This window comes from Triticum dicoccoides, chromosome 7A (genome assembly GCF_002162155.2).
Source record: "Triticum dicoccoides isolate Atlit2015 ecotype Zavitan chromosome 7A, WEW_v2.0, whole genome shotgun sequence".
Lineage (NCBI taxonomy): Eukaryota > Viridiplantae > Streptophyta > Magnoliopsida > Poales > Poaceae > Triticum > Triticum dicoccoides.
The window spans coordinates 735,771,667-735,784,226 of NC_041392.1; the positions used below are offsets into that span (position 1 = coordinate 735,771,667).

The 12,560-nt window shown below is 41.6% G+C and overlaps 1 pseudogene; it reads right to left on the reverse strand.

Moving 5' to 3' along the window:
* Window positions 1–1,994: 1,994 nt before the first annotated feature.
* Window positions 1,995–12,353, reverse strand: LOC119334123 (annotated as a pseudogene).
* Window positions 12,354–12,560: the final 207 nt, after the last annotated feature.

Below are 12,560 nucleotides of genomic sequence, written 5' to 3' on the forward strand. Positions count from 1 at the left end.
TAATATCTATTGTTAGATTTGGTACAACTCCATCATGTTTTGCTTCATATGCGTTTAGGAATTGCTATTTTCCTAAGCATAAATGAAAAGTATGTTTACATGCATGGATCTTTATTATACATTGACAAGTGCAAGTGATGAAGGTGTGGACAAAGTGGATGCAACCAGATCTAGACTTGGTATTCACTAGTGAAAACGGAAGTGACTGCTAAACCAAATTATACACTGAACTAAAGCCAAATACTCTAGTGAAAACAGAGTGCCGACTAAACTAAAGCCACATACAATGCTAGCTTAACAGAAACTGGACTCAGAAGGCGAGACCCTCAGAGGGTCCTCGCGATGGCAGCGAGCTATGTTCGCATCATGAGCATGTTATTTCGCTTGTAATTGACTAGCTTGACCGCTACCTGAAGGTGGAGAGAGAAAATCAAAATGACACACCCGAGAAGAGAGAGACAACAATGGCCAGTCCGGGTTGCGACAGTGCTCACCTCCAATGGGGTAGAAGGTGGTGGAGAAGGCGCTAGCTCGAGGCAGAGCAACGGCTCAGTTGAGTGAGTGAGGCGATGCCTGGGCGGAGGGTCCAGTCGTGTCGGGGCCGTGCTCATCTGAGACTCATCTGAGACTAGGCTAGGAAGGGAGTTAGAGCTGGAGGCCATCGCACGAAGTTCCAGTGTATGGCGGCAGGCGAGCAAGCTGAATCCGGTATCCAGGAGGTAGGGCAAGAGCTGGGACAGTAAAGTGGATGAGCATGTCGAGACGGTAGACGAGCTCACCTAAAGGGAGCAAGTAGACGTGATGTCACACATGTGCTTTTTCCCATTTTATTTTGTTTATATTAAAAAAGTAAATACTTGTATTATAAGAATATAAATTGGTTAATTTTTGAAAAGTGTTCATTGCACCTTTAAAATGGGGTCAATAAACAAAGTTTTCTCCACTCTTAGAAAATGTTTGTACTGTTCAAAAAAACAGCGAGTAACATTTACTGTTTTCATGCATTTCAAGAAAATGTACGTGACATTTTTCGAAAATGTTTGACATTATAATTTTTTTGTGTAATTAAAACAAAGTGTTTCGTACCATACAAAATGTTGAAAACTTGTATTTTGGGAAAATGTTCAAAACACGTATTTGGACAATTACTAGTCAAGTATTGAAAATATTAAATATATATTCAAAATATATTTTAGATGTATAAAAAATGCACAATGTTTATGAAAAATACTAGACACCAAAACATATATTTTCAAAATGAAAATGTTTGTAATGTGCTTCAAAAGTGTACAATGTGCATAGAAAAAATAATAGAAAATAAAATAAGAAACCTCAGAAAAACAGAAGAAAAGACAAAGAAACTGAATAAAAAATGGTAAGGAAAGAGGAAAAAACGAAAACCAAGGAAAGACAGAAGAAAACCGATGCAAAATAGTGAAAAAAGTATAAACATAAAAAAAACTACCACATAGCTATAATATTGGATCGGCCCAGTAGTGCCTCGCGCTAGGCGAGAATTATTAGCAAGGCAACACATTGATACCCCAAGGGAGCACATTGATTTTGAAAGGAGCCACATCTATCTTCTATTATATATCAAAGTATTTGTCAGGTTTCCCAAAAAAGATAAATAGACTAAAAATTACCACAATAATTAGAAACATATGACCGTAAAATTAATAAACCAAATTTTTATAGCCATTAGATATGATTGTAAGTTAACAAACAAACAATTATAAATCAAATTTCCAGTTTAACATTTTGGTTTGAGCCTGACCACGCATAGTCTAGTGATCAATCAACATAGCACCATATTAGAACATGTATACGCTAACCAACTGTGGTTGGATGGTTAGGAAAATAGTGGTATTACCCAGCCCATCCCATGAGGGTTCAAGTCCTAGACTTGGCGCTGGTGCTCTCACTTTCCATGGATGCGGTTGAGAACAACATACAGTTATAAATGGGTTCGACAAAGAAATGTTTTAGCATCATCACCTGCAGCTGCACCCCTTGAGCTGATGCACCAGGTCGTCGACCTTGTTGAAGTCCATGGGCTGGTTCCTGGGTATCGGAAAGCAGAGCAGACGAAATAAGTACCCAAGATGACATGACGAAAGCAGATGGAAAGAAGGGGGTCTTGGGGGCGGACAGCAGGCCGGCGATGTCGTTGAGGATCCTGTTGGTGTTGGCGATAAAGAGGTTGATGACCTCAGGGACCAAGCCTGGGCCTGAGCTGCCATCCTCGTCCATCGACTGCAAGTACTGGAAATACTCATCCACCATACCCTAGATGGACCATTTCATGAGAAGCTAAAGGCATAGTCAGCCAGCAACCACACAGGTTTAGTAGGGGGTTGACGGTGGAATGACCATGGCGAGCATGCATGTGACAAGGGTCTTCAACTGGGCCATGAGCACGGCAGCCGCCGTGGCGATTGATTGGGGGAAAGGAGTAGGTGCTGGCGGGATCCGAAGCTGTGGTGGCTCCGGTGATGTTCTCGATGAAGAGTGGAGGAGGCTTGGGGACGGAGCCCCTTATATACCCGGACGGATGAGGCTATCCGCGCGAAGACGTGTGGCTGGGAGTGCCCCTCATTAACAGTCTACTAGTGGTTTGGCCGGGAGCCATTAAGGAGCTAGACGTTGTCGACGTCGGAGGCAGCTAGATGGGTGCTCGGTCAAGGATCGTCGGATGGTTGCTCCGCTGGCCATTGACAGTGGGCATCTCTCTTAAAAGTAAAAAACCTCGAGATGTATGAATACAAACAAGAAGTTTAGTGGTTGCTGGCTGAGATTGTCTTATGGATTGATCGAGGGCATCCAGAAGGATGATGGAAACCAGCCGTTTAATCTTAGTTGGTTTAATAATCCGTCGGTTGCATTTAATAATCGATGCAACGCGCGCGTGTTTGAGGACAAGAGGACAAAGAAGAGACGGAACGTAATTGTATATCCAACTCATGTTTGCTTCGCTCTACAACAAGCGAGTTCAGTTCAGTAATGGATTGAATTTGTTCCAGTTAATAATAGAAGAAAAAACTCCACAATGCTCTTTCGCTAGAGCCAACGGCCTTCCATTCAATTGCTTCGCTTTGCTTCTCTCGCGTATACGAAGGAGTAGTTCGTTGGATTGTTTTCTGGCGCCTAAGTCAGACCTGTGGAGACGTCCTGGTTCAGCCGGGAACCATTAACAGCTAAAGGTTGACGATGCCGGATGCAGCCAGATGAGCCTCGGTTCAAGGCTCTGACCACTCGTTCGATGGGCCCTCCACTGGCCATTGACGGCCGGCATCTCTAAAAACCTGGAGATGTATGTTCACGAAGAACAAGTTTAGTGACGGCTGGCTAAGATTGTGTATGGAAAATCATCAATGATTAATTAATTGTGAGTTTGTAGCGCATGCACATTAAGAAGAGGGAGTTGCCATCACGTACTAGTTTATACATGAGTTCTTGCAGGAATATTTATAAGTCCAATGGTGGGAGCAAGTAGACGCGACGTACACATGTGTTAAAAATACTAATACTTTGAATATGGAAATATAATTTGGTTAATTTGTTAAAAGTGTTCATCGCACATTTGAAAATTGTTCAATAAACAAAGTTTGCTCAACTGTTAGAAAATGCTTGCACCATTCAAAAAACAGTAAGTGACATTTTTTCACGCATTTCAAGAAAATGTATGTGACTTTTTCGGAAAATGTTCGACATTACATTATTTTTTGTGTAATCCAATTTTTTTTCGTACCATTTAAAACAGTGCACGTTCCACATAAAATAGTTCACATGTTAAAAAAATGTCCAGAACTTACGTCTACAGAAAGTTCACATGTTTAAAAAATGATGTATCTACAGAAAGTTCATATGTTTTAAAAAATGAAGTATCTAGAGAAAGTTCTTCCACGGGGACTTGTGTCCTAGTAGGATTCATGCCAAGAAAATCGTGTGCCCCTTTATTTGCCGCACATTAGATACTATGTGTTCGCACACGGACACGTCACCGTGTACTCTTGACGCCGGGGGTGATGCACCGCAGTTCACGTCGAAGGAGGCCCGTCCGAAAGCGCGGTACGCAGGCAATCCGGCGGGTGGTTTTGAGGATCCGAAACCCCACACGCCCGAGAGGGACCCCGTCAGGGCGTACGACGGCTATGGGCTGTCCTAGGTCGACCTGATCGCCCCTAGGGCCTTGAGGTTCGCCGCCCTGCAACAAGAAGAAAGGACGAAGAACGAGGAAGAAGAAGAACCAGGGTTAAGGAGAAAAATAAAATGATAAAAAGTGGTAGATGATTTGTTCGATTGTGTGTGTTTAATCGGCCGTCACCCCTTTGGTATATGAGAGGCGGTTGGACTTCCCGTGCAAGGAAAAAGGATTGGATTCACGTCCAAAACCCTAGTCAAATTCGGATTGGTTCTGTCGGAACATTCGAAAACTGTTCGGTTTAAACTGGCTGCACCTTGTGGGCCTTTTTTGTGGTTGTAAACGATCTCGGATGGAAACGTGTCCAAAAGCAATCTTGACCGTTTCGATGATACGAACAACTTTCATGTTGAACGTTTTCTGATCAGAGGTCATCCTGAGGGTCAAACCACTCGCGTAAAACAGACTATTATTCGCGCTACTCATCAGACAGGGTGTCTGGTGGGGCACACCATTTTTTGCCTCGTGACAGAGCTGCATTCCGATGGCTCTAACTTTTGTATACGAGCTCGGGATGGAAAAAAATTTATTTCAAAATCGATTATTTCAACGAGACGAAGACAAACCGTGTGTATTATTTTTTCATACGAGGCCGCCTTGGGAGCGTAATCAGCCAAATAGTGTTCTGAATACAAAATCTGACTACTTCAAACACAACTTTGGCCTTAGAGATGAGATCGGATGGCTATGGCCCAAAAATCAAAGTTTCTCCTTTTTGACGATACAGAACTTTATCGCATTGAGCACCTTTTCATTTGAGGCCATCTTAATTGTGTTTTTGACTATGCCAAAATCTGGTGTCAATACATGCCCCCTGTTTTTGGGCAAAACTTGCATGCCGAAAAATATTTGTAATGTATTTGTTCTAAGGACGATGTCAACACTCTGCTACCTCTTGAGCTTGCGTTGGTTTTCCCCGAAGACAATCAATAAATAAATCATGCTCCGACTTCATCACATAACGGTTCACCATACGTGCATGCTACGGGAATCACAAACTTTAACACAAGTATTCTTTAAATTCACAACTACTCAACTAGCATGACTTTAATATTATCACCTCCATATCTCAAAACAATTATCATGTTTCAATCTTTTATTAGTATTCAACACACTCAAAAGAAAGTTTCACAGATCTTGAATACCAAGCATATTATTATTAAGCAAACTACCATGCTATTAAGACTCTCAAAATAATTTAAGTGAAGCATAAGAGATCAATAGTTTCTTTAAAACAAATCCACCACCGTGCTCTAAAAGATCTAAGTGAAGCACATAGAGAAAAATTATAACGCTCAAAAGATATAAGTGAAGCACATAGAGCAAAACTACTTAGCTCAAAAGATGTAAGTGAAGCACATAGAGCAAAACTACTTAGCTCAACAGATATAAGTGAAACACATAGAGTATTCTATCAAATTTTAATTCATGTATGGCTCTCTCAAAAGGTGTGTACAACAAGGATGATTGTGGCATACTAAAACACAAAGACAAAAATAATACAAGACGCTCCAAGCAAAACACATATCATGTTGGTGAATAAAAATATAGCTCCAAGTAAATTATCGATGGAAGTGGACGAAAGAGGGGATGCCTTCCGGGGCATCCCAAACTTTGACTTTTTGGTGTCCTTGGATTATCTTGGGGGTTCCATGGGCATCCCCAAGCTTAGGCTCTTGCCACTCCTTGTTCCATAATCCATCAAAAGAAATCACCCAAAACTGGAAAACTTCAGAACACAAAACTTAAAGTAGAAAACTCGTGAGCTCCGTTAGCTAAAACAAAAGACCACTTCAAGGTACTCTAATGAACTCATTATTTATTTATATTGGTGTTAAACCTACTGTATTCCAACTTCTCTATGGATTATAAACTATTTTACTAACCATAGATTCATCAAAATAAGCAAACAACACACGAAAAACAGAATCAGTCAAAAACAGAACAATCTGTAGTAATCTATAGCTAGCGCAAGATCTGGAACCCCAACAATTCTAAAATAAATTTCTGGACGTGAGGAATTTATCTATTAATCATCTGCAAAAAGAATTAACCAAATAGCACTCTTCAAATAAATATGATAGAAGTTCTCGTGAGCGCTAAAGTTTCTGTTTTTTACAGCAAGTTCAACAAGACTTTCCCCAAGTCCTGCCAACGGTTCTACTTGGCACAAACACTAATTTAACACAAAAAACACAACCTAAACAGAGGCTAAATAATTTATTTATTACTAAGAAGGAGCAAAAAGCAAGGAATAAAAATAAAATTGGGTTGCCTCGCAACAAGCGCTATCGTTTAACGCCCCTAGCTAGGCATAAAAGCGAGGATAGATCTAGGTATTGCCATTCTTGGTTTTAGGGAGAAAGAGAGCAAACTTGTTATCTATGGAATTAATCTTTCTATTTTGACAAAGTACATGTCCATTAATGGTAGAAGAAAGATTAAGAATGTGAAATTGGCATCTAGGCTAGCTTTTATCTCTTTAATAGATTCGTTTTGGTAAGAAAGCAAGAGAGATGTGATTTCACCTTTCTCATTAATGGGGTGCCCAAATATAGTTTTCATCCTCTCATAGGTATCTATGGGGTCCCCTTCAAGGAAACCCCCTTCAAAAATAGAATCTAAAACTTGTTTGAACGAAGCGGGTGGCCCAACATAAAAGCTTTTAAGTAAACCTAAATTTGATATTGGGGTACATAGCTAGCCCGGATCCTTAACAGCCTATCCCAAACATCTTTCAAAGATTCATCAAGTAAGTAACGAAAAATTCCAGAATCATCTTCATCAAAATTACAAAGGTTCTCATTGATAACTCCGGCAAGTTTTGCTATAGCATTCCGATTTATGAGTTTAGATAAGATAGCAAGATTGTCTAAAGCACTAGAACATGGGAGAGAACCCCCAACTCTTTTTGGTTCTGACATGGAAAATAGGGCAAATAAAACAGCAAGGGTGAAGTGCGGGAGAGGAAAACGAGAGGCAAATGGCAAATAATGTAATGCGAGAGATAGGGATTGTGATGGGTACTTGGTATGTTGACGTTTGCGTAGACTCCCCGGCAACGGCGCCAGAAATCCTTCTTGCTACCTCTTGAGCTTGCGTTGGTTTTCCCCGAAGAGGAAGGGATGATGCAGCAAAGTAGCGTAACTATTTCCCTCAGTTTTTGAGAACCAAGGTATCAATCCAGTAGGAGGCCACGCTCAAGTCCCTCGTACCTCCACAAAACGTTAGCTACTCACAACCAACGCGATTAGGGGTTGTCAATCCCTTCACAGTCGCTTGCTGCAGCTCCACCTCATACCTTTACCTTACCCATAAGCTTAAATAGTCTTGATCGCGAGGGTGCGAGATTGCTGAGTCCCCGTGGTTCACAGATACTTCCAAACCATCTTGCAGGTGCCGATGAGTCCGTGCAGATGACGCAACCAAGCTCAGGAGGAGCTCGATGAAGATCTTGTCCTTTGTGTTGTTTCGTTCTAGTTGATCAGTAGTGGAGCCCTGTTGGGGTCGATCGGGGACCTTGTCGCTTTTGGGGTTTTTCTTTTATTTTGGTTCCGTAGTAGGACATTGATTGTATCTGGTTGATGTAATGCTTTATTCATGTAATTGTGTGAAGTGGCGATTGTAATCCAACTATGTATCTTTTTCCCTTATGTATTACATGGGTTGTGTGAAGATTACCTCACTTGCGACATTGCTTTCAATGCGGTTATGCCTCTAAGTCGTACTTCGACACGTGGGAGATATAGCCGCATCGAGGGCGTTACAAGTTGGTAATCAGAGCCTTCCCCGACCTTAGGAGCCCCCATTGCTTGATCGAATTAGCGGACGTTGTTGAGTCTAGAAATATGTTTTGAGTCTTTTAGGAATTATATATCGGAGAGTTTAGGAATTTTTTTTACTCCCCAGTCCCTTCATCGCTCTGGTAAGGCATCCTGACGTAGAGTTTTGACTCTTCTCTTCTCAAATTTCACTAAAATATATTTTTAGGATCACGCGGGTATCTTGGAATCGTTCCGATGGTTTTGTGACGAGAACATTGTTCTTGGTGCCTCCTGACCTTTAGGGGTTGTGGCAGTGTCCCGGGGAGTTGAGCTCCGAGGTGTTGTCGTCACAATTTTATCGTTGCAGTTCTGGAATACCTGAGTTTAGTTCGCCGACATCGAAAATCTCTTTTATGCAGTTGTTGGTGAGATAACCTCGACGCCACCCAGTACTAGGGCGGGAGTTCGTGAGCATTGCCATAACTCATATAACGGATGCTTTTCGAAGGTTGAGGTAGATGATTTTCGAAGGTTTCTTGGTTATGTGTTGAAGGATGGACACAGCTAGATGTAGGATTTGCTAGTTTTGGGTGAGATATTATGCTTCCCATGTATTCCCAACACCTGATTGCATAACCGGAAAATTTCGGGAGTTTATAAGTCGGAATTCAAGTAGCTCTTAGGATATCTTTTCTGACAGATGTATGATACGAAATTGGGGTTCGACGTCTAGTGGTCCGCCTATTCACGGTCGGTTTTACAGTGGTCTCGTTGTGTCTTAAAGAGTCCTTGGCTATGCTGACTCGGGGACGCTTCGTATGTCATGTGCACTGCCTTGTACATGATGGTGTTGTACGATCGAGCCCGTGTAGGCCCCACCACGAAAATTTCGGACGAAATCTCTATCATATGTTTGTTCCGGCTTATTCTGCAAGCCAATCCTTTGTTTTGTTTTTGAGTTGTGGCATTCGAGTTGCTTCAATGTCAAATGTCGATTCCATACCTTCCCGAAGCGGTGTTCCCATACTCCGATGTGAATACAAATCCTTCTTGATCATCGAGATTGTGCTGTCAATCCTTTTTCAACCGGCGTGTTTCTCTTTAAGTGGATCCGATCATTTCAACATCCGCAAGATTCAATCTCAGTTTTTTTTCGTCAACGGTGTTTGCTTCATCTGTTCCAAGTTGTCTTTGTTTTTCCCACCCACCCACCCTTTTTTCTTCAAAGACTCAGATTTCTTAATCAAGTATCCTTTTATTCATATGAAGTCTCTCCATTATTTTTCTCCGTCAATGTTCTTATCTGGTGTTTCTCATGAAGATTCTAACGGAGCTTCAAGTTCCTCATTCCTCATTCCTTTTCTTCTCCGGTGGTTTTAAGTCAAGTTTTGTTGATCATACCTTTTTCCTCGTTTCAATGCTTTCTCATGCCGGTGCACCTCATTATCATTCCACTTCTCGCTATTTATTATTCCGGAGTGCTGAAGATATCTCGAAGATTCGTGTTTCCACTCTACATTCGTTCAACCTCTTTCGAGGATGTTCCCTCATTCAAGTCATTTAATTTAACCGGTGCTTTCTCTCTTTTGAATCATTCTACGATGTTTCTTTTAAGTGGGCCCTAACCCACAGGTCTTTTTCCAGGATCTTACCCGACTCTTCTATTTTCCCGGAGCCACCATCAAATTCTTTTCGAAGTTTGACGTAAGAATGAATTGTCATCAGTCAAATGTCTTTCTCCAAGATCTTTCATTTCTTTTCATCGGTGGATCAACCTTTCCATTCTTCATTCCGGAGTATCCCAGCAATTCATGGTGGTGTTTCTCGTCGTAATTCTTAGATTTTGAAGACCGAAGAAGAATTTTCTCCATATCTTGTTCCACTCTCTTCAAGATTCGTGTTTCTAGCTTGTTTCCATCCTCTCATAATAATTTTTCGATTGTGAGAATTCTTTTCACCCATCCGGAGCATTTCATGAGTTGTTTTCCATTTCTTTCCCCGGAAGCCCATCATTTAAGAAGACTTATTCATACTCAGCTTTCAGCTATCATTCTCAAATTTGACCGGTGCTTCGTTCAAGTGATCTTTAATCGGCTCGTGATCTCTTCGTTCTCATGTATCTAAACCCTCTCAAGCATCTTTGTTCATTTTATAATTCTTCCCAGTGTTTCTCTATCTTTTCTTCGTTCATTTCCAATTAATTCGATGGTTCATTTAAGATCTTTTCCTTGGTTATCACATCAATTCATTCATTCTTCCAAACCCTTCCGGTGGTTCGTTCAATACCTTTCCAAGTTGGCGCGATATCTATCTTAATCTTTCTACGAGGATAAGTAGTATGTCAAATCCATTGCTTGTCATCAATTTGAATTGGTGAAGGATAAGCATAATGTAATTCTTATTATTGTTTCATCCAAGTGATTTAATTCCTTATTCCGGAGGTTCATCAAAATTCTTGATTTCAGTTGTTTCATCTTTTCTTTTCCGGATTTCCAAGTTTTTCTGCATTATATCGTCGCGAAGCTCCATGTAAATCATTGCAAGGCTTCAACCTTATTCTTGTCATCCTTCATTTCGTTTGATCATTCTTTTGTTACCGGAGTTCTTCATGAAGGTTCTACATGATGGTTCATCAAGGATTTTATCCCTTCTCGAAGTTTTCATCGAGATTCTTTTCTAAGGAGATCAAGTATTCTTCATCTTGCAATCTACAGTGCAATTCTTTCTTCTGTATCAATAGAGGTGGTATTATGTCATTCTTGATAATTTGAGTTCATGTTCCATGATTCGCATGTTGTTAAGAATGAGATATTTTAAATCCATCAATCTTGCCATTGGAGTTATCTTGGGTTATATTTCACCTAAAACTTTCCCTAAGGATTGTGGCTATTTATGGTGCTTATGAATGATCCAATTTCTTCATTTTTCCTTTCCGGTGCGATATACTTTCTTGTCAATTTGCTCATATCAATCCAATTCTTTTCCTGTGAGTGGCAGGATGTCACCTCGTAATTTGAGATGTGTTCCATAAGACCATATCAAGCTTATTTTTTTTCATTGTTGAGAATAGAACAACTCCATTCCAGCATTTGTTGTAAGCATGCTCTCTCAAGATCTTGTTCCTCTCCGTCCATCCCATTCCGTTCTTTCATTTCTTCCGGAGGCTTTGTGATGTTACTCTTTTCAATCATCATCTCGAATTGTGAAGATCATGATCTTTTCATGCTTATCCTTTTAACCGGAGTAGTTTCAATATATATCTTGCCCTTCAACCTCAGGGTTTTCGCAATATTCTTTGTCCCTCTTTTTTAACGGAGTGTTTTCGACTTTGTTCACCTTCCTTGTATTTTTTTCTCGAATTTGTTCAACCTGGCAAGGTTCTTTGGTTTCACTCGTTTGTCAAAGGAGCAACTTAGTCTTACCTCTTCTCTTTCTCTTCTGTTGTCCCTCCGGTGCCATTCTAGATCTCGGGACGAGATCCTCTCATAGTGGTGGAGTGTTGTAACGCCCCGAGACCGATGTGCCAGGTGTCCTCCAGTTATTTGCTGCTGTTGCCTTGTCATTGCTTGTGTGTCATGCTTTGCATATCATATCATCATGTGCATTGTCATATTCATGCATGTTGTATTGTTGCATGCTCCATGTGTGGTTGTTGCACCATCACTCCTCCTTCCTTTCCTTTCTTCCATTTCTGCAAGTGCCATTTTCCCTTCTCTTTTGATGTTCATCTTTTCCCCAATATTCTAACACCATGTACCTAGCCTCTCTGTCAAATTTCATCTCTATTGGAATTGTTTCGGTTAGGGTTTAAAATGGTTCAAGTTTGACTTTAATTCAAACTTGAATTATTTTTACTTCCTTCAAAAATCTCCAAACCAATTTTGTTAAATAGAGCACATTTTCAGGATCATGAGAATATTTTTTATATTTCTCTAGCTCCTCTCCTTTTCCCCTGCTCTTTCCTTTTTGTATTTCTGTCTAAAGAAATGGAAAAGAAAAGAAAGAGGCAGAAGCAGTACCACCAGGCCAGCCCAGCCCGCCAACCACCTCCCACTCTGGTAATTCCACCTCCATGTAGCATATTTTTTACCCTGGGCCCGCCTGTCAACCTCTCTCCCCTCACCTTTTTCTTCCTCCTCTAGATTTCTCTCCTTCTCACAGTAAAAGAGGGAGGCAGCAGAGCACGCACAAGGCCACCGTGGCCACCACGGTGCCCACGCTTCCCCTATAAAGCCAGCGCTTCGCCCCTAGGGTTTCCCTTCTTTCCCTCTCCTCCCTCCGCCGCCGCCGTAGGTGAGCCACCCAACGTAGCCGTCACCTCTTCCACCAGAGAGCTCCTGGAGCAGTTCCATGGCTCCGCCGCGGCCATAGCCCTCCTCCGCCATTGTCTTCGCTCCTGGTCGGCTCGCCTACGTCGTCTTCTTCGTCTTCAATCAAGGCCAGGAGCTGGAAGGACCCAAGGCCGACGCGATCGACTCCCTCCAGGCCTCCACGATGTCATCTTCCTCCGGTTCATCTTCTTCATGGTCCAGAGTAGCGCCAAGTTCAGTGAGCCCCGTCATCCCTCCGTCCATCTCTCGCCGAGCCGAGCA